This window comes from Sciurus carolinensis, chromosome 4 (assembly GCF_902686445.1).
Source record: "Sciurus carolinensis chromosome 4, mSciCar1.2, whole genome shotgun sequence".
Taxonomy (NCBI): Eukaryota; Metazoa; Chordata; class Mammalia; order Rodentia; family Sciuridae; genus Sciurus; species Sciurus carolinensis.
In genome coordinates, this window is record NC_062216.1 from 8,253,367 (window position 1) to 8,280,168 (window position 26,802).

Here is a 26,802-nt window from a genome sequence, read left to right on the forward strand (position 1 = left end):
GGACTGTATGTCCAGAATAGAGAACTCTTACCTGATAACAGACCAATAAATCAATTAATAAGTGGATAAAAGATTAGAAGAGACATTGCTCCCAACATAGATTTCAATGAATACAAATGTACATTTCTCCAAGATATACAAATGGCCAATCCATGTGGAGAGATGCTCCACCTCGTTAGTTATTAGGCAAATGCAGATCAAAAGCACAGCGAGACACTGCCCCGCGCCCACTAGAAGAGCCACAATAAAAAAGACTCTTAGTAACAAGGGCTGGCAAGGACGGGGAAACCCGGACCAGTAGGCTGTGGGTGGGAATGGAAGAGGCAGAGCCACTCTGGGAAACCTGGCAGTTCCTCCAAACTCAGACCGCTGACCCCAGCACTTCCTCTGCTAGGAGAAATGAAAGAGAAATGGAAATATGCGTCCCCACACAAGTTCTCATGGGATGGTTCCTCACAGCATCATCGTGACAAAGACTGGAAACAATTGTCCATCAGCTGGTGAACGGATAGATAGGACGTGGTATGTACATTGAGTCAGTACAGAATCATTCAAAACCAGAAAGGAATGATGTCCTGATGTGCGCTAGGCCACGGTTGACCCGCGGAAATGCTCGCTGAGTCAAAGCCACATGTCCTGAGACTCCATTTGCGCACGTGACCGCCATGCGAAGTCGGAGGGTTGGCAGGGGCTGCGGCGGGTGGAGGAGGTTGTGCTGACAGGCTCTGGAGTTCTTTGGGGCAAACGATCTGGGATTGGGTTGTGGCCACAGTGCAAACTCTGGATGCTCCAGAACAGGAATTCTACACCTTCACAGGGTGACTTGGAGCTGTTACAGAAAGGAGGGGGTGGATCCGAGCACTCAGATTCGCCTCCCTCCTGTAAAATGAGATGAAGAGTCCCAAACCCGCAGAGTTACTGCAAGATTCAAATATCATAACGTAAGGGAATAACTGTCCGAATGTCACAAAAACATGAGAAGCTCTGACTTACCGTTTCCTATTTTTTTAGTGCCGTGTGGGAGGCCCGGTGAGCCCTCTCTGCCCCAGGGCCTGATTACCTCCAAGCAGGAAGGCCTGTGGGCAGCCCTGCAGGTGATCGCGCCTCCCTTCCTGGGTGGGGTCTCTGAGGTGGCCCTGCAGTGGGTGGGGCTGAGATGGGGTGGGCAGGGGCCTTGGAAAAGCCTGGGGAACAGATTGGGGGAAGGCCATGCAGCAGACCCTGTGCTGTGCCCTGTGCTTTATCATGGGTCCTTCTCCTTCCTGGTCTCCTGCCTACTAGCTCAGAATTGCCCTGTCACCTCCTGCACAGCCTGGTGTGGGGGGTTTCCATATCCCACGTGGATGAGGGGAAGAGTTTCTGTTGGAGGTCGTCGGTGCCAGAGATCAATTAATTACTAATAAGCTTATCTAATGGATAAACTCTTCACATGGGAGGGGTGTGAGGGATCAGGCCTTACCAGATCTGGCCTCCAACAAGATGGAGAAGCCCCACTCCACCTTTGTTTATAGTCACACAGGTAAAAGGGTCCAAGACTCCTCATGTGAGGAACAGGGTGGGGAAGTTAGGGAAGCGTTTGCTTAGAGAACGAGCACACTCTCAGGGGTGACAACTGTGTACAGGGCCCCCTACTCCAGGCTACCGGAAAGTCTCCCGTGACTGCCAGCTCCTGGGTCCGACCTCGGCATCCCAGGGCTCAGCCACGCCTGATTCTTCTGAACATGATGGCTCCCCACAGCCTGGCCCTGCTGCAGGAGCCTCTTCCCAACACGAGGATCTAAGGACAGTTCCTCGTTCCTGTCCCCTGCTGGGCTCAGGCTCCCATAACCAGCTCAGGCCAGGTCAGAAAGGAAACCTTGCCCCACCCACCAAGGCCACCACGTGAGGACTGGGATGGGTCCTGCCTGGCCCCATGTCACATTTGCTGTGCTTTGGCCAACTGGGGAAAGTCACTGATGTCCAGAGGGGACACTGAGCAGAGCAGCAGGAGACGCTCCCCTTGGTGGAGCTTGCCAACGGGGGAGAGCAGACTCTGGTCCAGCTGTCCATCCATCACCACAGGGCATGGAACGGGACGACGCCTGTGCATGTGCCAGTGGTCACTCTGTCACCCCAGGTCCAAGGCACGCTCCTGCAGGACCAGCCCCCTGTCTCCCTGCCGCCCTGCGGTCTGCCCCTCGGTCGTACTGTTCCTCCTGAAGTCCTGGGGCCATCGGCCTGCCCGTCCCTCTGCGTTGAGCAGGCTTGCTGCCTAGGGTCTGCCCCCGGCCTCTGTGCCTTTCGCATCCCAACAGGATGTCCCGCGGTTATTTGTTCCTTTGCTCGGTGTCTTTTCCTTTGCCTCCGCTTGGAACCTGATTCCAAAGGTGGGCACCTGTGGAACCAGCGGGGCTACTGTGATTGCCAGACACAGTCGAGGGACGGGTTCAGGTAGCGGCCCTGGGAGGCCAATGGATGCTGACCTCACTGGACGGTTTTGAAAGCCGGGGAGAAGCAGAGCAGGCGTCACGGTCAGTTCCTAATGTGAATCCCAGCTCCCCATCCTGGCTGTGTGACTGTCCCTGGACCACAGTGGATTGTGGACCTCGGGTTTCTTATGTGTAGCTGCCCGATGGGGCAGCCACGAGGGCGCCACAGGATGGATCTGAGAAACTTCTGGCAAGCTGACAGCCTCAGGAGCCGTTCAGCCGTCTCTCGTGGGTGACCTTGCAAGGGGAGGTTTGGCCAGGGAGCCACGTGTCCGCCGTGCCTGCCAACCGTATCGTGGGCTCTTGCCATCTCAAATTCTTTTCGGATGTGCTGAGGTATGAATGAATGAATTATTAAGCCCTCTGTCTGGGGAGGAGCGAGGCTCTCTTCTGCTCCGGTTACGAGTTTTAGGCTTAGACTGTGGTGGGGACACATGGCTTTTCTTCATTTGTCCTTGTAAGTCAGAAGAACGTCTGACAAGTGACTCTTGTCCCCATTTTATGGATGAGGGGATAGAGGCCCAAGGCATGGATGTGAGTCTTGCCTTCTCAAGGCTGGTCCGTGGTGGCGACAGTGGACGCCCAGACCCGTGCCTCCCTGCACAACCAGCTCGCCTCACCATGGGTTGCTGGGTGCCTCTTCCAGGAGCCTGTGCAGTGTGCTGGCCCGAGAACCCTGGGAGACGAGGCCCACCTCGGGCCTGGCAGGGAAGGTGCCCTGCGACGCTGGCCTCGGAGCAGCTCTAGGGGAGCTGGCGGCCCAGAGCACCAAAGGACCCCCGTGGGAGCTGCTGGACAGGCGGACCCTGGCCTAGGTGAGGCTGCTGGATCCCACCTTCCCCTGCTCAGAGCCGCTCCTCCCCCAGCTTTCCCCCGTCCCAGCCACCGCTCTGTCCCTCCTACCGCCACGTTTACATTCGCCCACTCCTGGGCACAAAGGGATGGGAAGGCAGGGCACCCAGACCCCGAACTCAGGAAGCTCCCGGGCAGCCTCTCCGGCGATTTTCTGTTGGAAATAACGGGAGACGGCATGTTGGAGCTGCGAGCTTGCCGTGAGCCGACCGCAGGGGGCGCAGCTGGGCCAGGGGCTGAGGCATGTGAGTCGAACCTGCTCCGGCCTAGGTGCTCCTGGTCCCGTCCCGGTTAGGAGCCAGCCGGGGTGGCTTGGTGATCAGCCTGCGCTCCGTGCAGCCCCAGGCCCCTGCCTTCTCCACTGGCAGGACGGCAAGGACCAGCCGAAGGTGGGAACCGGAGACGGGGGTGAGGAAAGCCTCGCAGGTGAACCTGAGGAAGGTCCGAGGATGGAGCGCACAGGCAGACGGGGGCAAACTGAAACGGGCCAGCTCTTGGATCCTACGTTATTGTGCATGATCTTACCGTGTTTTTCCTACTCCCTCTGCAGTGGGGCTGGGGAGACTCAGTACTGCTGCCTGGAATCAGGACTAGCAGGATGGCCTTGGAAGGGTCCTTGTCACCTCTGTCCCTGTGCCTTTGTCTCCCTAGAAGCCTGGCAGGTGACTGAAGCCCCTGGACAAATGCCGCTTCCCTGCTGCACCCTAGGTAGAGCCCGCGGCACAGTAGGGCCAGGCCCACCCCCGCCCGTAAGCTGAGGGCTCGTCCCACCTCTTGCAGCCTCGTCTGAGGCACTGCTGTCGCTCAAGAGGAGAGAAGGAGCTGGGTCCCCAAGATCGCCCCTCTCTCTGCAGGCCATGGAGCAGTGAGTGAGTCTTGTTAGAACCCAAGAAACATGCTCTGGAGTCTCACATGGGGAACAGACTTAGAAATGTTTGATCTGTCTGGTGGGGTGGCGCATGCCTGTAATTCCCGTGACTCTAGAGGCTGAGGCAGGATCACAGGTTTGAGGCCAGCCTCAGCAACGTAGTGAGACTCTAAGCAGCTTCACGAGACCCTGTCCCAAAATAAAAAACAAAAGGCTGGGGATGTAGCTCGGTGGTAAAGTGTCTCTGGGTTCCATCCCCAGTACAAAAAAAGAAAGAAAGATCATTCTGCTCAGTTTACAAATGATCACTTGGCTCTTTTTTAAAAAAAAGAGTCATTAAATTAGAGCTTTATAGTCGTACATAGTCGCTGGATTCATCCCAACCAACTCATACGTGCGTGGAAATTGATTTCAGTTCATGACCCCTCCTTTCCCTGCCCTTTCCCTCCCATCCTCCCGCCTCTCCTTTTCTCTGTCCTCTACTCTAATTGACTTCCTTTTGCTTGTCTATTCATTTACTATTTGATTGGTTCTGTTTATTATCCTATCCTTCCTGCCCCCTTTCCTTTATTTTACTCTAGCTTTTGCATATGAGAGAGAACATTTGACCTTTGAGTTTCTGAGTTTGACTTATTTCACTTAGCGGGATATTCTCCATTTTCATCCATATACTGGCAAAGGCCATATTCATTCATACTGGCAAAGGCCATAATTGCATTCTTTTTTATGGCTGAGTAGAACTCCATTGTGTGTGTGTGTGTATCACAATTTCTTGATCCATTCATCTGTTGGTGGGCATCCAGGTTGATTCCACAATTTAGCTATTATGAATTGTGCTACTATAAACATTGAGGAGGCTGCGTCACTGTAGTATGCTGATTTTAGATCTTTTGGGGAAATACCGAGGAGTGGGAGAGTAGAGTCTTATAGTGGTTCCATTCAGAGTTTTTTGAAGAATCTCCATACTGCTTTCCAGAGTGGTTCTCCTAGTTTGCAGTCCCACCACCAGTGTAAAAGTGTACCTCTCTCCCCACAACCTCACCAGCATTTATTATTGTTTATATTCTTGATTATTGCCATTCTGACTGGAATGATGTGAAATGCTGTTGTAGTTTTGATTTGCATTTCCCTGATTACTGGAGATGTTGAACATTTTTAAAAATATATTTGTTGGGCTGGGGATGTAGCTCAGTTGGTAGAGTGTTTGCCTCACATGCACAAGGCCCTGGGTTCAATCCCCAGCACCACAAAAAAAAAAAAAAAAAAAAAAAAAGATAAAAGAAAGAAACAAAAATATATTTGTTGACAATTTGTGTTTCTTATTTTGAAAAGTTTCTGTTAGGTTCTTTTGTTCATTTATGGATTGGGTTATTTGTGTGTGTGTGTGTGTGTGTGTGTGTGTTTGTGTGTGTTTGTAAAGTGTTTTGAGCTCTTTGTATATTCTGGATATTAATCTCCTATCATAGGAGTAAATGACCAAGATATTCTCCTTCTGTAGGGCTCTCTTTCCATGTTCTTAATTGTTTCCTTTGTTATGTAGAAGTTTTTTAAATTTGATGACATCTCACTTTATGATTCTTGGTTTTATGTAATGCACTTTGGGGGTTTTGTTAAAGAAGTCAGTGCCAACACCTACATGATGGAGTGTTGACCCTATGTTTTCTTATGGCAGTGGTAAAGTTTTTAGTCTAATGCCTAAGTCTTTGATCCATTTCAATTTGAGTTTTATGCAAGGTGAGAGGAGTTGAATTTCATTTTTCTACATATAACTATCCAGTTTTCGCAGAACCATTTGTTTAAAAGGCTGTCTTTTCTCCAAGATATATTTTTGGCACCTTTGTTGAATATCATATGGCTGCAGGGGTGTGAGTTCATCTCTGTGTCTTCTACTCTGTTCCATTGGTCTTCATGTCTGTATTGATGTCAGTGCCATGCTGTTTTTGTTACTACAGCTCTGTAGTATAGTTTCAGATCAGGTATTGTGACATCCCCTGCTTCATGTTTCTTGCTTAGTATTGCTTTAGCTATTCTGGGTCTCTTATTCTTCCATATGAATTTAAGAATTGTTTTGTTCTGATTCTGTGAAGAATGTCATTGGTATTTTGATGGGGCTTGCATCGAATTTGTATATTCCTTTTGGTAGTATGACCATTTTGACAATATTGAGTCTGCCTATCCAAGAACATGGGATGTCTTTCCATCTTTTAAGGTCTCTTTAGTGTCTTTCTTCAGTGTTCTATAATTTTCATTGTAGAGATCTTTTACCTCCTTGATTAGATTAAGTCTCAAGTATTTAATTTTTTTGAGGTTATTATGAATGGGATGGTTTTCCGGATTTCTTCATCAGCTGAGTCGCTGTTGGAGTATAGGAAAGCTATTGATTTGAGTGTTGTCCTCATATCCTGCTACTTTGCTACACTAATTTATAAGCTCTGGAAGTCTTCTGGTGGACTTGTTTTGGGGGTCTTCTACATATAGGATGACATCACTGGCCAACAGTTTAACATCTTCTTTTCCTATTTGTATCACTTTGATTTCCTTTTCTTGCTTGATTGCTCTGGCTAATGTTTTGAAAACTATATTGAATAGGAGTAGTGAGAGTGGTCAGCCTTCTCTTATCCTGATTGTAGAGAAAATGCTTTTAGTTTTTTCTTCATTTAGGATGATGTTGGCTTTGGATTTGTCATAAATAGCCTTTATGATATTGAGTTCTTTGAATCCCTAGCTTCTCTAGTATTTTCAGCATCAAAGGGTGTTGGATTTTAACAAAGGCCTTTGCTGCATCCATTGAGATGATTGTGTGATTTTTTTCCCCCTTAATTCTGTTTAAGGGATGAATTACATTTATTGATTTGTAGATGTTGAACCAACCTTATATCCTTGGAATGAAGCCCACTTGATCACGGTGTATTATCTTTTTGATGTGTTTTTGAATGTGGTTTGCTAATATTTTATTAAGAATTTTTATATCTATGTTAATCAGGGATATTAATCTGTAGTTTTGTTTCCTTGATGCATCTTTTCCTGGTTTTCATATCAGGGTTATACTGGTTTTATAAACTATATTTGGGAGTGTTCCCTCCCTTTCAATTTCATGGAATAATTTATGAAAATCTGGTGTTAGTTCTTCTGTAAAGTTCTGGTAGAACTCAGCTAAGAATTCATCAGGTCCTGGGCTTTTCTTTTTTAGAAGGCTTTTAATTGCTGTTTTAATTTCATTACTCGATATTGGTCTGTCTAGGTTTTCTATACCTTTCTGATTGAAGGAAGGTCATATGCAGGTCTTATGTCTAGAAATTTGTCAATGTCTTTCAGATTTTCCAGTTTATTAGAATGTAATTTTTCAAAATAGGTTCTCATAATCCTCTGGATTTTAGAAGGGTTTGTGGTGGCACCTCCTTTTTCATCTCTGATCTTGTTGACTTTTGTCTTCTCACTTTCATTTGGTTAACAGTTTGCTAATATTATTTATCTTTTCAAAGAACCAACTCTTTATTGCATTGATCTGGTATATTGTTTTGTTGTTCTCAATTTCATTGATTTCAGTTCTGTTCTTATTTCCTGTCTTCTACTGGTTTGGGTTTACTTTGTTCTTCTTTTTCTAAGGCCTCAAGGTGAAGCATAGGCTTATTTATTTAGGATCTCTCTAATTTTTTTTTAACGTAGGTACTCAGTACTCTAAATTTTCCTCTTAGAACTGCTTTTATATGTTGTCCCAGAGATTTTGAAATGTTGTATCTCTGTTCTCATTTGTTCCTTGATTTCTTGATTTCTATTCTCATTTCTTTTTTGATCTATTCTTCATTTTAGAGAGTGTTATTCAGTTTCTATGTGTTTATGTGGTTTCTATTATTTTTCTTGCTATTAATTTCTAGCCTTATTCCATTATGATCTGATAAGATGGGACAATATCATTTTTTTGTGTGTGTTTGCTAAGATTTGCTTTGTGGCCTAGAATACAATTTGTTTTGGAAGAGCTGAGAAGAAAGTAAATTCAGCTGTTTTGGGGTGGAATATTCTGTGAATGTCCATTAGGTCCATTTGACTTACAGTGTTATTTAGGTTGGAGATATCTTTACTGATTTTATGTTTGGATGACCTGTCCATTGGTAATAGGAGCACATTGAAACCACCCAGTATTATTATGTTGGGATGTATGTAGAATTTAAAGTCACGGAGTATTTCTTCCTTGTAATTGGGTATATTAACATTTGGGGAATAAAGGTCTACTATCATTACATTTTCTTGTTGGATCGTTCCCTTTACTAGGATGTAGTGCCCTTCTTTGTCTCTTTTGATTGATTTTTGCTTGAAATCTGCTTTGTCAGATATGGGATAGCTAACCCTGCTTCTTTTCTTAGACCATTTGCATAGAGTACTTTTTGCCATCCTTTTACCTTTAGCTTGTAGATGGCTTTGCCTACAAGATGAGTCTCTTGTAAATAGCACAGTGTGGATTTTGGTTTTTGATCCATTCTGCTAATCTGTGGCTTTTTTTTTCAGTTTTAAAAAAGTTTGTTCTTATTAAACATGACAGTAGAATGAACTTTGATATACCATACATAAATAGAGTATAATTTCTCATTTTTCTGGTTGTACATGATGTAGAATCACACCGGTCATGTAGTCATATGTGTACATAGGGTAATAATGTCTGATTCATTCTACTATCCTTCATACCCCCACACCCCCTTCTTTCCCTTCACTCCCCTCTACCTAATCTAAAGTAACTCTATTCTTCCCTAGCACCCCGCTGTCCTGGTTGTGAATTAGCATCTGCATATTAGAAAAAAAACATTCAGCCTTTGGTTTTGGGGGGATTCACTTATTTCACTTAGCATGATATTCTCCAACTCCATCCATTTACCAGCAAATGTCATAATTTCATTCTTCTTTAAGGCTAAGTAATATTCCATTGTGTATATATACCACCTTTTCTTTATCCATTCATCTGTTGAGGGGTACCTTGTTTGGTTCCATAGTTTCTCTGTTGTGAATTGAGCTGCTATAAACATTGATGTGGCCAAGTCACTATAGTATGCTGATTTTAAGTCCTTTGGGTATAAACTGAGGAGTGGGATAAGTGGGTCAAGTGGTGGTTCCATTTCTAGTTTTCTGAGGAATTTCCATATTGCTTTCCAGAGTGGTTGTACCAATTTGCAGTCCCACCAGCAATGTATGAGTATACATTATTCCCCACATCCTCGCCAACATTTACTGTTACTTGTATTCTCGATAATTGCCATTCTGACTGGAGTGAGATGGAATCTTAGAATAGTTTTGATTTGCATTTCTCTAATGTCTTTTAATTGGAGAGTTGAGATCATTAACATTCAGTGTTGGTATGGACATATGTTTGTGGTTTCCTGCCATTTTGGTTTTTTGCCTTGATTCTCATTTAATGGATTATTCTTCTATGGAACTCCCTCTGTTTAGGAACATTGGAAATTGTTTTTTAGTTCCTCCATGTTCAGTTTATTTTTGAGTATTCTTTGCAGTACTAGTTTGGTGCTCTTGAATTCCTTTGGATGTTTCTTGTCATGGAAAGTTTTTATTTCCCCCTCTAATTCAACACTGAGCTTTCTAGGTATAGTAATCTTGGCTGGCATATTTGCTTTTGGGGCTTGGAATATCTCATTCCAGGACCTCATTGATTTTAGGGTCTGAGCTGAGGCTCATTGATTTGCCTCTAAATGTGACCCGGTGTTTTTCTCTTGTGGCTTTCAATATTCTTTCCTTATTTTCTATGTAAGGCATTTTGATTATATGTCTTGTGAGCTTCTCATTTTGAATAGGTCTATTTGGAGTCCTGTAAGTATCCTGTGTTTGGATGTCTATCTCATTTTAGATATGGGAAAATTTTTCTATAAGTATCTCATTGAAAATGTTCTTTAGCCTTGCATTTGTATCTCTATGCTCTCTTCTATCCTAGTGATTCTTAGGTTTGATCTCTTAAAGTTGTCCCAGAGTTCTTATATATTCTGGTCATGTTCTATAAATTTTTTCCCTTTATTACTTTCTGTGTAATCAAAATCATATAGCCTGTCTTCAAGGTCTGAAGTTCTGTCTTCAAGGGCTGAGGTTCTATTTTCTACACAATCTAATCTGTTAGTGATGCCTTCAATTGAGTTTTTAATTTAATTGACTGTGTCTTTCATTTCTATGAGTTCTGCTTGGGTTCTTCTTACTATTTCTATTTCTGTATTAAAGTGTTCTTTTATCTCCTATTATTGCTCTCTTTATTCCTTCTTTAGATCTTCTTTTAGTTCATTGAACATATTAATAATAAGTTTTTTATAATCTTTCTCTAGGCCTTTGCCTGCTTTTAGTGGGATCCTTTGTTGGGTGATTATGGATTTTGGGGGGATATTTATTTGTCTGTTTTCTCACATTTTCAGAGAACTTGGACTTGTGCATCATTTGAAGTGGACTCCCCCACCTTTTTTTTTTCCCCCACATGTCCTTTGTGTGTAATTATCTTATTTGTTTTGGGACTGCTCTCTGTTTCAATGCATGTGTAGATGCCAAAGGGTGGCACCTGAGTTCCCGCTCTGATCATTCCTCCATGGGTTGTTGTTGGTTTGGGGCTTTTGTCTCATAGTTCTTTGAGTTGGGTGATGTCAGGGAATGTTTCATTCCGCAGCAGTCTCTAACCTGTAAACGTTTAGTGTCCCAGCACCCCATAGAATGGGGGTGAAATAAACAATAGTAACAACCATTGCAAACAACAAACTGTTATGGGGCACAACGTAAGAACAGACCAATCACCACTGAGAAGTCCAAATTTGAGTCTTTATTAAGCTGGCCAGCTGACTCTCTCACACAATGCCCCAAAAAATGGCTATTGGGAGAACAGCCCCGACCACGGGGTTGTAGGGGTTCTTATACCAAAAATCACATCAATCATGTGTCTGTTGCTATGATTTAAAATTACAAACTAACATCATGAGATCATCAACAGAGGGGGAAGTGGGTTAGAATGACCCTTACCTAGGTTCAAACTAAAGAATGGTTGCTAACATCCACACAATCACTGTTCACATGGTACATTGTTTAGGAGCAATAGGGATCAAAAGAGAGCAATTCTTTACTACATAGGAGTTGCCATTGTATATTATTAAACATGTCACACCAAGTAACTGATTATGGGCGCAGAGGTGGGGTGTTCCCATGGGAGAAGCTTATTTCCTACATAATATGGAGTCTCAGAGCAAAATGGAGTCTGTTTAGTCATTTCCCTTAGAGTCTGGCCTATAACATTCTCATGGAGTCAGATCTGTCAGCCCATCACAAAACCACACACAGTGTTGAAGTATATTTCTACCAATTAGGAGGAATGATGTGTTCAGCATTTGTAAACAGTGAGAACAATAACAATGAACGAGATCTGGCTTTGAAGCAAACAGAAGGTGTCAGCCGTACCATCCACAGCAATAATGACTGTATTAGCTTCAATGGTGGGGGCAGGAGTTATCTGGTCAATTAGTCTTGAGCAATGGTAAAAATACAGTTATTTAGGAGAAAAGGAAATATGTTAGGAAGTTAGAAAAGACTTCACCGTTTCAAAAAGTGAACAGAGAGAATGCAAAGAAATGTAGCAAGTGATGTTTATACAGATGAAGAGGAAACAATAGAAGAAGCAAGATATTGAGAAAGAGGGAGGGTGAACAATAGAAGTTAGCCATTTGTAGGAGAAGATAAGAGATAAACAAGAGAAACAAGAGAAATAAACAAATGAAAATAATACAAAATAATACAAAACCAAACCATGATATACAGTCCAAAAAACCTGAACCCTCAAAAGACAATTGTGGGAAAAATAATTACATTTTTAAAATGCTAAAAATAATAGAAAAAGAAACAAATGCATATATATATATATATATTCCTGAACCAATCAGCACAGCCAGAATTCACATGCATACAAACACGCCCTCACACATGAAAGGAATAAAAAGAGAAATAAAAATTTAAAAATTTAAAATAAATAAAAACTTTAAAATTCAAATCTTAGTGAAGAATGAAGGAGCCTTCCCCACTGAGGAGGTCAGATATCCGACTGGAATGGGTGCTCCTGTCTATGTCCAGTAGTCTTTTTCCCATTTTTCCTGAGTTACAGGCTGATAGAGCATGGGGGTTGTTGACCCGCTCCTGTCTGTGCCTTGCTCTCTGAGCTGCCAGTTGGAGTGGCTTTGTATTCAAGTCATTTGATAGAAGACTCAGCGCCCTTCTCACCAGTGTGAGGTGGGACCAGGTAGGTCGCACTGTCACTTGGGGTTCCCATCCTTTCAGACCAGTCCAGTGCCCTCCCAGGGTGCCGCTTCTGCAGCAGGTGGTGCTGAGGCCTCATCTGGCCTCGGGGCCTTTGCTGCAGGGACTGCTTTGGAGAGACGGGATTGACCTGCCCCTAGAGATGGACAGTAGCTGATCTCTTCTGCAGGTCTGGTTCTAGGAGCCTTCCAAGAAACCCAAGCGTGGGGCGGGGTACCGATCCTCCACTCACTGCTGCCCAGGAGCACAGCCTTCCGGGGCTTAGTCCCTGAGGGCCTCCGACCCCGCCCGCTCAAACTCCTGACCCACTTCAGCTGGCCATGGAACTGTCTGACAAAGGAGAACCCAGGTGGGCTCGGATTTGCCCTTCCAACTCGAATCCCACTGGGTACAATCTGCTCCGTGCCCGCCTGACTCACGTTCCGTCAGGCTCAGCCTGGATCCCTCCATAGGCACCTGTCAGGAAATTGTGGCTTTGTGTTTTTTCGGGTCCTGCAGTCACTTGCTGGTGCTCTCGCCCCAAAACGACTCTCGCCTCAGCCCTCTTGGCCAGTTGAGCTGCAGAGTGCACTCCTCACGCACCAGAGCGCAGCGCAGCCTCGGGACCGGCTAAGATGAGGCAGCACTTTTGATCTCGGTTTCTCCTTACCAGGTCTGCGGTCCCCCGCCCTCTGCCTGTGGTGAATCCACACTGGCAGCCTGCCACGTTGTCGCCAGTGTATTCTTTCTTCTTTGTTTATTGTATTCAAATTTCCAAGTCCCTAAGCCACTTTGCATGTCTGATGTGAAGGTTCAGGGAAACCCCGTCACCCACCTTGCTGAGAGGCCGTTCACCTGCCGCTTGGGTTCCCCACATGGCGCCTGTAGCCGGGGCTCCCGGCCCAGTGCTCCTCCTGCATCCCGGGAGCCCCCGCAGCAGTGGAGATGGTGGCTGGAGAGCGCAGCGTGAGGCTTGTGCCACCCTGTGCCCTGGACACTTTGGGGAGCTGCCCAGGGAGATTGGGCTGCCCGGGCAGGGCCAGAGCATGGTGAGCACCTGCTGACGTGGGCTCTGAATGTGGAATGTCACCGGCCACCCTGGCTGGGCCACGCAAACTGGAGGTAGCATCTCCCTCTGCTTCTCCTTCCATCCTGCATCCCGGTGAGACTCCAGGCACAACACGTGAGAGTGTCTGGCCCCCGGAGGGGTGTGGTGTTGAGGGAGGAGGCCTGGGTCGGGCCGAGCACTCTCTGGGTGGCATCAGGCCTCTTGCGTTCGGGAAGGCACAGGATGGGTGGGATCAGTGGTGCTGTCGGAGGGGTTGGCTGAGTCCTCTGGGGTGACTGAGAGCTGGAAGGTCCCTGGGAGGCAGGCTAGGGTCTGAGAGCTCGCCTGGGCTCTGCTCATCTCACCAACGGAGACACAGGGCGAAGGCCTTCTTCAGGGTCATACAGCTGGGACAGAGGTGGCCAAGCACAGCAGGAAAGTCTGCGGCCAGGTTCCATCGGGTCTGCGGGTGGCCCACTCTTCACTCAGGGAGGGTTTCAGGGGCTGAATCCTAAATAGGCAGTGCTAAAGCAGTGACCGCATCTTCCACCAGGACATGTACCCAAGGGACAAAGAGGCTGCAGGCTGCAGCAGAGGAAGTGTAACAGGCCTCAGTGGTGACAGACCTGGGTTCAAATCCCAGTGCTCTAATTCTCTTGCTGCGTGACTCTGGGCAAGTTTCCAAGCCTCTCTGAACCTTAGTTTCCCCTTCTATTATGGGAAAGATGACTTTCCCCAAAGGGTTGTTGTGAGGAATGAGATAAGTCGGTGGTACTTGGCATTCGAGTGGCAGCCACTGTAACATGGCAGTCTGCCTTATGAGTGGGAAGGGCGGCCATGCTGCGGTCACCTCCTCTGCTAATCTCCCCGACACCCTGGACTTGGCTGCATGGCTTCGAGGGGCATTACCCACCCAACCCAGGCCTGGCAGCCACTGAGACCTGGGAGGGGCTGAGCCCTTGAGCCTGGAGTTGGAAGGCTCCCTGGGGAGTCCTGCCCTCTGCTCTGGGGCTCCTGCACTGCTGGTTCTCCCCACCCCAGAGCGAGGGCAGGGACTCCCCAGAGCCAAGGGAACTCTGCCACTCAGCAGTGGGACTATTCTCCGTGGGCGGGATGAACAGACCAGGACTTCTTGGCCTCAAAACTCAGGGCTGGGAGGAGGCAAAGGCGAAGCGCAGAATCTTAGAAGGCAAGTGAACGATGGTATTTGCCCGCCACGTGGTCCCTCGGTGCCTGTGGGGTTTGGTTCCAGATGCCCAAATCCCCCGGTGCTCAAATCCTGTCTGTGAGGCGGGTCGTGTCTGGCAGAGCCTGAGCACACCCTCCCTGCACTTTGAACCATCTCTGGGTGGCTCGCGATACCGAACAACTAATCACTGTGTAAGCAGTTGTCACCTGTGTCGTGAGGGAATTGTGACAAGAAGAGTCTGCGTGGGTTCAGTACAGAGGCCGCTGAAAAGATATTTTCGATCCTTGGTTGGTTGAATCTGTAGATGTGGACCCCGTGGACACAGAGCCGGCAGATCCCAAGGGCTGAGCCTGCGCTGGGCCCCAGGTGGGCCACTCGGCTGTCCGTCTTCTGAGTCTTGTTGAGCAGAGCTTCTCATCCTCTGTCCTTCCTTTTCTGATGCTGCTGTCCTCAGGGCCTGGGCCTGACCTGTTCCCACTCCATGCACTGGCCCCGGGGCCCCCACCAGGCCCGGCTTCACCAGCCAGCCTCCTGGCTCCCCCCTGCCTCTGCAGTCCCCACTCCACCCTGTGCTCCCTGCAGACACCCACAGGGCGTCCTGGGCATGCACGCCTGGCCGTCCCGTGGGATCTCATCCCCCTTCTCTCCATCCTGCCCTTTCCTCCTGGGTCCATCTTGCTGGGGGCAGCCCCGCCCACTGGGGCAAGGGACCCACCCTGGGCCCTGCCTTCTCCTTCCCCTCGCAGGGCCGTGTGCTTCCATCAGCATCACCCCGCGGCTGGGCTTCTCACTTGCAGACCCCGGCTGCCATGTCTCCTGGCTTTAGCCGTCCTGCTGCAGCAGCAGAGCGTGGAGCCCTGGCCCTCACCACCCTGTCCTGCTGGACAGCCCTTCCACAAGGCCCTTCCTGTGCAGCCTCCTGTCTCCCTCTCTCCCTGCCCACACAAATCTGTCAGCTCCTCCCTGTTCTGCGGCCCTCTGCGTGGAACACTCTCCCTCTAGCTGCTTGGGAAACTCACCTCCCTCAACACTCAACTTGATGCCCCTCTCACAAATACTCCTTGTGCCTGGCCGTGGACGTGGGAGGCTCCCCGTCTCCCACACTGCCCAGCTGCACACTGACAGGTCCTGCCTTCATTGTTCTGAAGAGGGAGAGGGCAAGGTTTTGTCTGGTGCCCCTGTGCCTCTCACAGTGCATGGCATGCAGTAGGTGCTCAATCATGTCTGTTGGATGCCTGAATCTGATTGGGAGGGAGCTGGGTCACTGTAGCCGAGTGCTCAGTGTCTGCAAGGGGCACGGTTAAGGCGAATTGAAGGGCAGTGTAGTCCACAGGAGAATAAGCCACAGGACGGTTACCCTGAGAGGCAGCAGAGATGAATGGAAACCCACCTTCAATGCGTCAGGTAGATTGATAAGTGACAGAGCATTATGGGATGAAAGGGGATACCTGGACCTGGAGCTGGGACAAAGGTGAAATCACGTCCTCCTGCTGGCACCCACAATCCGTCGCGCTGCATGGCTCCACCGTGCGCTCACGTTTTGATGTTTGCTACGTATTCAACGTCCCTGGCAGTGTTCAGGGGACTTGACTCTGGCCCAGTGGGCCCCCTCTGGAAGACGTGAGGTGCTCTGAACAGCTGCCAGGGTCTTCCCTTGCAGAGCCCAGCTCCTTGCCCACGGTGGCTGCCAGGGACCTAGCAGCAGGGTGCAGCAAGCCACACCACAGGACCTGTCGTCAGAAGCCTTCACCCTGATTGAGGTGAGGGTGGAGCCGCCCTTTGCATTGAGCCAGGGCAGGGTCTCAGCTGCAGGCACAGAAGCACTCTTGATGGGCTGGTCCTGTGGGTTGGAGGGCAGGAAACAGGGCAGTCGCTGTTCCTGTAGGGATGGGATGGCTGAGCCAGAATCTGTGGGCTGGAGGCTCAAGGGCAGGAGAGGGCAGGGAGGAAGCAGGGAAAGCACCCCACGAGCTGACCAGGGCTCCTTCAGCCCTCCGGCCACGAAGGAGACTTGGGGACATGGAGATGTGTCAGAACTGGGGACAGTGGGAACTTTCTTTATCCCCACTCAGGGGACTTGGAGTGTGACTGTCTGAACTTTCCAGAGCCTAAGGACTCAGTAACAGGTTGCCACCTTGTTCATTCATTCGCTAGGTGGACATCTAATGCCTGTTGAGTGCCAGACAGTATGCCTGGTACCAGACACACAAAGACAAACGGAAAACCCAACCCTGGTCTCCATCCAAAAAGACATTTCTCCAAAACCTGAGTCTGCCAAAGCATTAGGGTTTTCTGATCAAGTATATTTGCAGTGTCTTGGAGAAGGGGGCAGTTGTCCGGGCCCTACCGTGCAGGTGGGAAATGAGGCTGGGAGGAGGTGGGTGGGCTGTGCTCACCCAGGAAGTGCTCTCCGGGCCCTGGGTGTCAGGGAAGCCTGGCCCAGGCCAGAGCAGCCGCCCCGCCATGGAGACTGAGGTCCAGAAGGATCATGTGGCACTGCCTGAAGCTTCAAGGCACCTCCCCCACCCATTCCCTGGGCCCCTCGAAGGAATGCCACTTCATGCCTGCTCCGTCACACGTGTGCCCTGAGCTGCCGCCGTCATTCAACCGATGTCAGGTCTTGGGAGAGAAGAGCTAAAAATAGCTCCAACAGTGCTGCTCCCAGGGGCTGTGCCGGCAGCCGTCCCTCCACCTCCCTCAAGCTGAAGCTGTGTGCACTGGGGGTCATGGAAAGAGTTCCCCAGGGCCAGTCAGGCTGTGGAAGGTTCTAGAATCCATTCTCGTACTTGGAGAGAGGCTGGGACCCCTAGTTGGGGCTGCATTGGTACACTATTCCTGGCCGTGTGGGCTTGGTGGTTCCCTTGAGCCACCCAGACCTTGCATTTGATGTGGTTTTGAGGGAGCCGGAAGGTGGGGCCTGTGAGTGTTAAACTGCAGAGCCAAGAGTGCTCTCGGGAGGCCCGGGCCTTGCCCCTGCCCTCTGTGAGTGGGAGTATCTAGCAGCCCCAGGAGATTGGCTTCCATTTTATTAAACCATCCAGCAATAGGCAGAAAATTTGTCTCCCCCCAGCGGGTTCATAAGTGCCCTCTCCTGTTCCACGCAAATCTTTCCTGCTTTGACTGAGCTCCGGCCTCAGCTGGCTGCCTCAGCTGGCTGCCTACCTCGGGGGACCAAACATGGCCTGCATTTGAAGCTGGGGTTGCAGACATCTCGTAGTCCAAGGAGACCAGCTTTCCACCAGAGCTGGGGCGAGGCTCACTCGAGCACACCAACCGCACACCTGCCAGGTGGGCAGCCAGACATGCAGACACGCTCCCATCCGGGGAGCTAAAATTAGTTGGAGAGGCATCTGATCTGTAAGTGGCTTTGGCACAGCGTAGAGGTAAGGAGAGAGGGCAAAGACAGCTCTGATCTCAGAGGAGAGAGGCCTCCAGGGTGGGAAACAGAGGCACGTGGTGCAGCCAGGCAGACGGAGGCTCACATTTGCTTCCTAGCGTGGGCACACACTTAACCCTCGGGCCCTCTACTTCCTTATCTATAAAGTGGGGCTAACAGGTGATCTAATTTTAGGGTTGTTGAAAGGAGTGAATGAGGCATAGAGGAGATGATTGTGTGCCTTGCTAGGAGCGCCATCTCGGTCAGCGGCCTGGGTGTGCGTCCTGGTGGCTGCCTCCGTGGGGTGTCCTCTTGCCTTAATTTCTGCATTGAAGCCATCCTAAGGTCTGGGGGAGGGATGTGTGAGTCAGTGTGGGTACACAGCATCCATTGTGATGGGCCTGTTGAAGAGCCAGTCAAGGGGGCTTCTATTACACTGAGGATGACGGACAGGAAAAAACCTGACCTGGGTAGCGGGTAAGGCCTGGGAGGGGCTCATCTGCTGATGGAGGGTCTCCCGGCAGAGACCAAGACACAGCCAGGGGCGTTCCCAGGCAGGTTTGGGGATGGAGAGCCGTCAGCGTGACCAGAGGGCAGCGGAAGTGGGAGAGGTGTGGGAGGACTCCAGGGCACAGAGGCAGTGGGGAGCCCTCAGGTGGTTAGAACTGGGCTGGCCTCGGTTTCCTCCTCTGTAAGATGGGAGTGGGGAGAGCCCCAGACAGGCGAGGCCCCTACCCAAGCCCTGCAGCCTGTGGCCTGGAAAGCTCCTGGACCCTGTGTCTGCACTGCTGCACGTGGCCCTTCCCACCCTGGGTGGTCACAATGGGCAGGACACACAGGAAGGCCACTCCACCACCCTCGTGGAATGCAGCGGAGGTCCAACAGCATCTCTGGGGCTACCAGGATGCCACACGAACCTGGCACAGGTGAGGGGAGGTGGAACAGTGCCAGCAGGGGCGGGGGCAGGGAAACTTGGCAGGTCGGGGTCTGCGTGGCCATCAACAGCTGTCCTCAGCAGCGAGGGCAGTGTGCCATCGAATCCGGGGCCCCTGGATCCTCTCATTTCCCATTTGACTGGTAATTAGGAGGCCCCTGCTCTTCTCTCTGAGGGGGTCCGCAGCCACCAAGGGTCCTGGTGCCTGGACATGGGTCCGACTTTTTTCTCTGTGTCTGCCCACCCTCCCTGTGGACACCATGGTGACAATGAATGGCCAGAAGTGGGGAGCCCTGGGGGCCAGGAGAAAACAGACAAGTCTTCCCCTCAGCAGTCCAGGTTGGCTGTGGACACAGGGCCACAGAGTGGAAATCCCAGATGTGTGTGGCAGACCCGTGATCGCCTGTGTGCGCGTGCGCTCTGTAGGGCACAGCCTGCGTGAGGTGTGAACACATGGCTGTGTCTGGGTGTGACGTGTGGAGTGTGGGGTGCAGGGGTGTGTAGGTGACAGAGAGAGTGTGTCTGCGGCCTCCACCAGGAGAAGGGTCAACATGTCTGGGTGGACCTGGAGGCGTGGTCACTTGAATTCAAATGTGACAAAAGCAGAGGGCATTTTTGAAATAGCCAGGAACCCTGCAGGTGGATAATGGCTATTAGCTTCAGAGGAAAACCCCACCCTGCCTTGGGCTGCCCTGCCTCCAGGTCGGCTTTCCCTGTCTTTCTGGGAAGGGTGTGAACAGTGCTTGGCCAGGAGAGGTCAGAGTGCGGCCCCACGGGCTGCGGAGGCAGAGCAGCCTGGGACGGGCCATCAGGGCCTGCGGGGTGCTGTGGCCGTGGGCCTCAGGACCTCCTTGGTGAACCGGGGCTTGCAGACGATGCCAGGAAGGCTCTGCTGGCCAGGGTGGTCTCAGGCTGTGGGCCGAGGAGCAGCTCTTGCAGGAAGGCCCAGCTGCCCATGGAGAGACCTGGCCGCATGGCCCTGCAGATAGTGAGCTCTGAGGCCAGGAGGCGGGGGCTGGAGACTGACTGGAAGATGTCCTTCAGGGTCCTCCTGTGTGCTGGACACTATGGAGGCTGGGGCACAGCCAGGCTGGGACCTGGCCCTGGGGGTTTAGGGTCCCACTGAGGAGTGAGCTCCTAACCAGGGCTCACACAGATCCTTGGTCCCAAACACCAGCAGGCTGACCTCTGCTGGTTCCCAAACCTCCATTTCCTTATCTACAAAGAGGGTAGGGAGCCAGAGGCCTGCCACGTGTCATGTGCTCCTAGGTAACTGCTGGCCCTGGGTGTGCACCACCTCCTCCTCCTGCCCTCACCAACCCACCAGGCTGGCTCCACAACCAGGACTTCCAGAGCATTTAGAGGCAGGTTGGGGCTGTTGGGAATGTGGGGACAGAGGCCGGGTAAGGACAGAAGGCCAAAGTCCTGTGCTGCTACTTGAGGTGTTGGGCACAGTTGGAATTCAGGGCCTGCCATGGTCTCCACCCAGTTATCCCCACAGATTTCTAATGGTTTCTTGGGTTGTATGTCCCCCTGGTTGGCTGGGATCAGGAGACTGGCATGCACACCTGAATGACCATGGGCACCTTGGCAGAGTAGGAAGGTGGGCCTGGGGCAGTCAGAAGCTTCCCTCAGAGCCCAGCCTGGTCTGGTCTGCCCTCCCCCTGGGGCGAGTCGGTACCCTACAGTCACCTCCTCAGGGTGCATTCCCCAGGACACTTGGTCAAGAAGGCCAGGAGCTGGGAGGGCGGGTGGGCGGGAAGCCTTGCCTCTCTCTGGGGCTCTTCCCACCTGCCTGCTTGCCCGTCTGGCTGGTTGCTATTCCCTGGGTGCAGAAGGGCTGCATCGTGGGCACTTGCTGGTTCTGGAAGGAGGTTTTTTCCTTTCCATCTGGGGTTTGAGGACTTGTTCCTGCAAGAAGTCTGCAGAAAAGTTCCTGAGATAAGGTGGGAGTTCCCCAGAAGTCATTCAAAGACAGGTAGACTTGTGGCCCTACTGAAACTTAAGCTGTAGGGCCCTGTATTTAATTCTGTATTAGTACTTCCATATTCTTTTTTTAAATTGAGACAGGCCCTCACTATTTTGCCCATGCTGGCCTCAAACTACTGGACTTGAGTCATCCTCCTGTCTCAGCCTCCCCAGTGGCTTATATGCACCCCTGCATCTTTATATTCTTTAAAAATTTTTAAATTAAATGTTTTTGGTAAAATTAAAAATGTACATTTACATAAAGTAAACCTGACTTTTTTGTGTGCCTGTGGAAGTCTTTGAGTTTCAAGGCTCATAGAGAATCACACAAGTACCACCATAATTGTCTCACTGAATGGTTTCCTTGCCTCAGAACACCACCTTTTAAGCAAACGGTGCCCCAGCTCCAACCCTTGCAGCTACCAGTTCTATCTCTCCACCTCTCCAGAGTAGCGGGCAAGTGAAGTCACACAGGACAGAACCGCTGACGCAGCCTTAACTCCTTCTGCGTGATGCCTTGTGACCCACGCAGGTTGTTGCATGTGTTCCTGGTTTGTAGACTGTTGTACCTGAGTCGTATCCCACAGGGTGAATGTGCCACAGTTGGTTTATCCATTCACCTGTTGAAGAACAGTTGGCAGTTATGAATGGAATTGCTAAAACATTTGTGTACACATTTTTGTGTGGACCTAAGGTATTGTTTCTAGAATAAATTTCCAAACATTGGGTTGCTGCATCATCTAAGAATACCTTTAAAAAAGACTGTAAAAACCATTTATTTTCCAGAGAGGCTGTGTACTCCTACCTATAATATGTGAGCGTTCTGTATTCTCTCCAGCACTGGACATTGTCAGTTTAAAAATATTTTAGACCAATAAGGTATGAAGGACTAACTATCTTATTGTGTTTTTTAAAATTGTGATCTTAACGTGTTTTGCTATTTTACAATGTTCAGTTCCCCCCACCCCCCGCCATCCTTACTTACTATTCAATATCTTCTTTGGTGAAATGTCTATTCTAATCTTTTGCCCATTTCTAAAAATTGGGTTGATTGTTTTTGTGCAGATGAATTTTGAGAGTTCTCTATGTATTCTGGGTACAAGATTTTGTCATGAGTGATTTACAAATGTTTTCTCTCAGTTTATATCTTGTCTTCTCATTCTCTTAGCGATGTCATTTGCAGAGCAAAAGATGTTCATTTTGATGGTTTAATTAATTTATTTTTCTTTCATGGGTCATGCTTTTGCTGTCATATATAAGAACTCTTTGCCTCATGCAAGGTCACAAAGATTTTCTCCTTAAAGTCTCATCACATTACATTTTAGTCTATGCTATATTTTAAGTTAACCTTGCATGTGAATGACTGATTGTTACCACACCATTGGGGAGCCTTTCTTTTCTCCATTGAATTGTCTTTGCACCTTTGGTCATATTTGTGTGGGTCTGTTTCTGGACTCTGTTGTGTCCCACTGATCTGTGTTTCTCTCTCTTTGCCAATGCCACACCATCTTAATTACTGTAGCTTTATAGTAAGTTTTAAAATCAGAGAGTGTGAGTTCTTCAAATTTATTCTTCTTTTTCAAGTTGTTTTGTCAATCCTAATTCCTTTGCCTTCCCATATAAATTTTAGAATCTGCTTGTATATATCTGCAAAAAAATCCTGCTGAAATTTTTACTGGAATTACTTGAATCTGTGGATCAATTTCAGAACAATTATCATCTTAATAGTGTATCTTTCTATCCCTGAACATGGTATGTCTTTATCATTTAGGTTTTCTTTTATTAGCATTTTGTAACTTCAGCATAAATTTATTGCATGTTTTATTAGATTAAGATCTAAGAATTTCATCTTCAGGAGCAAATTTAAGTAGTGTATTTTTAAATTTCAATTTTCAATTGTGCATTGATAGTTTATAGAAATGCAATTAATTTTGATATACTGACCTAACATTATGAGATGGGCTAAATTTACTAATAAATTCTCTAAGTTTTTTGTTGGTGCCTTAGGATTGTCAATCTAGGCAATCATGTCATTTACAAATAGGGACAGTTCTACTTCTTCCTTGGCATTCTGTATATACTTTCTGTATATATTTCTTTTTCTTGACTTTTTGCACTGGCTAGTTCTTCCAATATGATGGTAAGTAGGAGTTGTGAAAATCAGTGATGTAGCCTTGTTCCTCATCTTAAGACAAAAGTATTTAGTCTTTTATTACTGATTATATTATCTGTGGGTTTTTGTAAATGTCCCATGTCTACATCAGGCTAAGGAAATTTCCTTCCATGTTTAGTCTGCTGAGAGTTTTTCTTGTGAATGGATGTTGAATTCTATCAACTGTTTTTTCTTCTTCATCAACTGGTGTGATCTGTAGTTTTTATTATTCATATCATAGGTTACATTGACTGATTTTTGAATATTGAACCAGCCTTCCGTTTCTAAGATGAATTCCATTGGCTCTGGTTTATCATTCTTTCTATGTTATTGGATTTGATTTGCTAATAGTATGTTGAAGATTTATGCATCTTAGTTTTGATATTGTTTCTACTTTTTTTTTTTTTACCTAGTTTATCTGGCTTTCATATCTGAGTAACATGGCCCTCATAAAATGAATGGAGTATTTTTTCCTTTTGTGTTTTCTGGGAAAGAGTGTAGACTTGGTGCTGATTGCACTTTAAGGTCTTGGTAGAGTTTACTGTTTTTCTTCAAGTCGTTCTTTAAGTTTCAGATTCAGCAAAACCTGGACTTAACCCTGTTTGGGGCTTTGAGGGTTTGTTGTTTTCCATAATCAGAGGTTTCAAAATACCACTTCTGAGCAACCAGGGAGCGTGGGTATAGATAGGTGAGCCTCTTTAGCCTCCTGTCCCTGGTAGAAATCACTAATCTTCCATCCTAGTCAGTTTGGGCCAGAGCCATAGCTAACTCCCAGTGGAGCAGCACAGTCTAGGAAAGACCTCTGATTTGCCTGGACCAGGACTAGCTGTGTGACTTTAGGGACATCACTCAGCTCTCTGAGCTTCAGATGATTCAACACAAAAAGATAACCACTGTGTCTCCTCCAAGCGCTGATATAAAATGTGCTTGGAGAACTAGAGAGTGCTCCGGGAGGCAGGTCTAAGGAGCTTCAAATGGTTTCACAGCTTCTCAAGTTACGGGAGGGGATGAGCAGAGTGGCTGAGGAGAAGACAGGAGGAGGGTCCCCAGGGAGAAGGACTTGCCGCCACCTGCTCAGTGGCCTCTGTCCCCACCTGTTCTCCACAGGCATTATATCATCCAAGCCTGCCGCGTGTTCATTTGGTCAACATGTCCTGAGCCCTAGTCTGGACTAGGTGTTTCATAGACAAGGAAAACGAGGTGACATTCCTCAAGATGACTGTGTGTGGCAGAACGGGAAGGGAGCCCGGTGTTTGGGGCAAGCTCGCTCCTCTGTTGTGAGGTTGCAGGTTGGATGAAGTTCAGACGGCAAGAGCCAAACAGTCGACCTGAGAGGCGTGAGAGTGGGAGGCAGGGCCACCGGCCCTGGAGCTGGACCGCTGGGCATGAAGCCCTGCTTGGCCACTGGCATCACTGGGAAGTTGAGGAACATCTTCGCCTCAGGGCTTCAGCTCACTGTGAGACGAGGCGAGCGTCGCACCTCCTCCTGGAGCGTGGTCAGAATCGAGTCCACACCGCTAATCCATTCACATCGACTCATTCGTGCAAAATGCTCAGAACAGTGCCCAGCACAGGAGTGGCACGTAAACACCAGGGTCTATTATCTGTGAAAATGTGAACCACATTCTGGGCTCCGGCAAGCCAGTCCCTTGAAGGATGAAGTTACAAAACTTGGTGAAAGCTTAGGGAACCTCCAGCCTGCACCCTTTGTGATGGATTGCAGCTGGGCCCAACCTCAGGAAGTGACTTGCTCAAGGTCACACAATCCTGCTGGCTGCAGCCCAGCTACCCACCCCCCCAGTCCTTGTCCTTGAGAGCCATGGTCTGCGTGCATTCACATCTATGCACAGCATGATGCAGTGCTGCTGGGGAGCGGTGGGGGCAGATTCAGGAGGAGAGGCTGGGTGTCCTCTCCTGAGCTTCCTTCCTGGGGAGGTGAGCCTTCTGGAACACGCCAGGGAAGGGGAGAGCACAGGAGTTTGGAGGTGTGGCAGCCAGTGTTCCTCCTGCAGACTCTGTGCTTCCCCCTGGGGACCCAGCACATCTGGGCTGGAGTGGGCACCACAGCCCCACCCACGACCCCTTCACCCTGCACTGTCACTTAGGAGCACCAGCCATTAGGTATGTGGTCACCTGTGTGGAGCACCCTTCCTGTGACGCTTAGGGTTTGGCGCCACCGTGTGGCCACAGGCCAAATTTGTCGCACAGGAGTTGGAGGCCCAGCAAGAGGCCACAGGCAGGGCAGCCTCAAAGGTCACTCAGACTAGCACTGATTCTACCGATGGGAAACTGGGATGGCGGCAGCAGAGAGGACTGGCACAGGGGTTCAGAGGAGAGGTGTCCCCAGCCACCCAGTTGACCGCGAGGGAAGCTGGCCCCTAGGAAGTTCAGAGGAGGAGGAATCCCAGCCCTTTGGGGTACAGCTGTGGTGTGCCAGCAAGAACTGCCAGGACGCGCAGGGCAGGGGCTTCACACATGCTCTGTGGGGACCATCAAGGTCAGGGAGTCAGAGACCCTTGGCTCTGAGTGACTGACCCATGGTCCCTGAGTGACTGAGATGGGGTTGGCACATTCTCTGGCTCTGGGGACCTCATCTGCAAATAGGAGGTTGCGCTCGGTTGAGGTTGTGTTCAGACCTAGTTATCCAGCAGGCCAGCACTCTCTGACATCCGCTGGGGACCCAGGGACTGAAGGATGGAGGCACAGAGTTCAGGGGAGGGGCAGGCACTTGCCCTGGGTCTGGCTCTGGGGCGCATCCTGAGCTGACTCCGTGGGGGCGTACCCGAGTGAGCAGGGGGCAGGACCTCCCGGCTTGCTTCCCAGCGGTGATTCCGGCGTGCTCTGTGCTGGCATGTTTGCTCACCTGCTCAGGGAACACCGCTCTGGCTTCTTCCCACGCCAGGGATGCTCTCGCCGAGGAGAGGCGAGCCCGGCTTCTCCTGGCAGGCATTCCAGGCCAGTCAGCGTGTTCTAGGTTCACTGTCTTCCTTCTCCACAACCTTGGGGCGGGGGTAACAGGACACGTGGCTGGGGGGAAACTAAGCGTGGGAGCAGAGCAGTACTCGGGTAGTGCAGACCACGGGGGCGGAGGGTAGGCTTAGTTCTGCCACATAATCGTCCCTTCAGCAGCTGGCCACTTGTGGGTGGGAGACAGCGTACGTGGTCTGAGTGTACCCCAAGGAAGTGTGAATTTGTGGTCTGGCCCCTGGTGTGAATCTATGGCCATGGCATGTGGGTACAGCTGAACTTTGGATCAAGGACCAGTTCTGATTGGTGGCACCCACAGCACCATGGCTCCAGTCTCTGGGTGGGTATTTCCAGGATCCTCACCAGAGCCTCCCCAAAGGCCTTAGGAGCCCAGAGAGAATGCCACAACACTGTCTCCAGAGGTTTTGGGAAGGGGCCTCACTGTGCTAGCACATTTTTTAAAAAAAGTTTTATTTGTTCTAATTCGTTATATATGACAATAGAATGCATTTATGCATTTTGATAAATCATACATAAATGGAATATAATTTCTCATTTTTCTGATTGTACATATTGTAGGATCACATTGGTCATGCAGTCATATATGTACATGAGGTAACAATGTCTGTTTCACTCTACTGTCCTTCCTATCCCCATATCCCTTCCCCTCCCTTCACTCCCCTCTACCTAATCTAAAGTAATTTCCTAGTGCCCCCTCATTGTGAATTAG

The 26,802-nt window shown here is 49.2% G+C and overlaps 1 protein-coding gene and 1 non-coding gene across 2 annotated transcripts in view; both read left to right on the forward strand.

Moving 5' to 3' along the window:
- The window catches only part of Xkr6 (XK related 6), a 244,250-nt gene that overhangs the window by 195,267 nt on the left and 22,181 nt on the right, over positions 1-26,802 (forward strand).
- Positions 5,365-5,438, forward strand: Trnav-cac (transfer RNA valine (anticodon CAC)). The gene has a single exon. It is a non-coding gene; the product is annotated as a tRNA-Val (tRNA).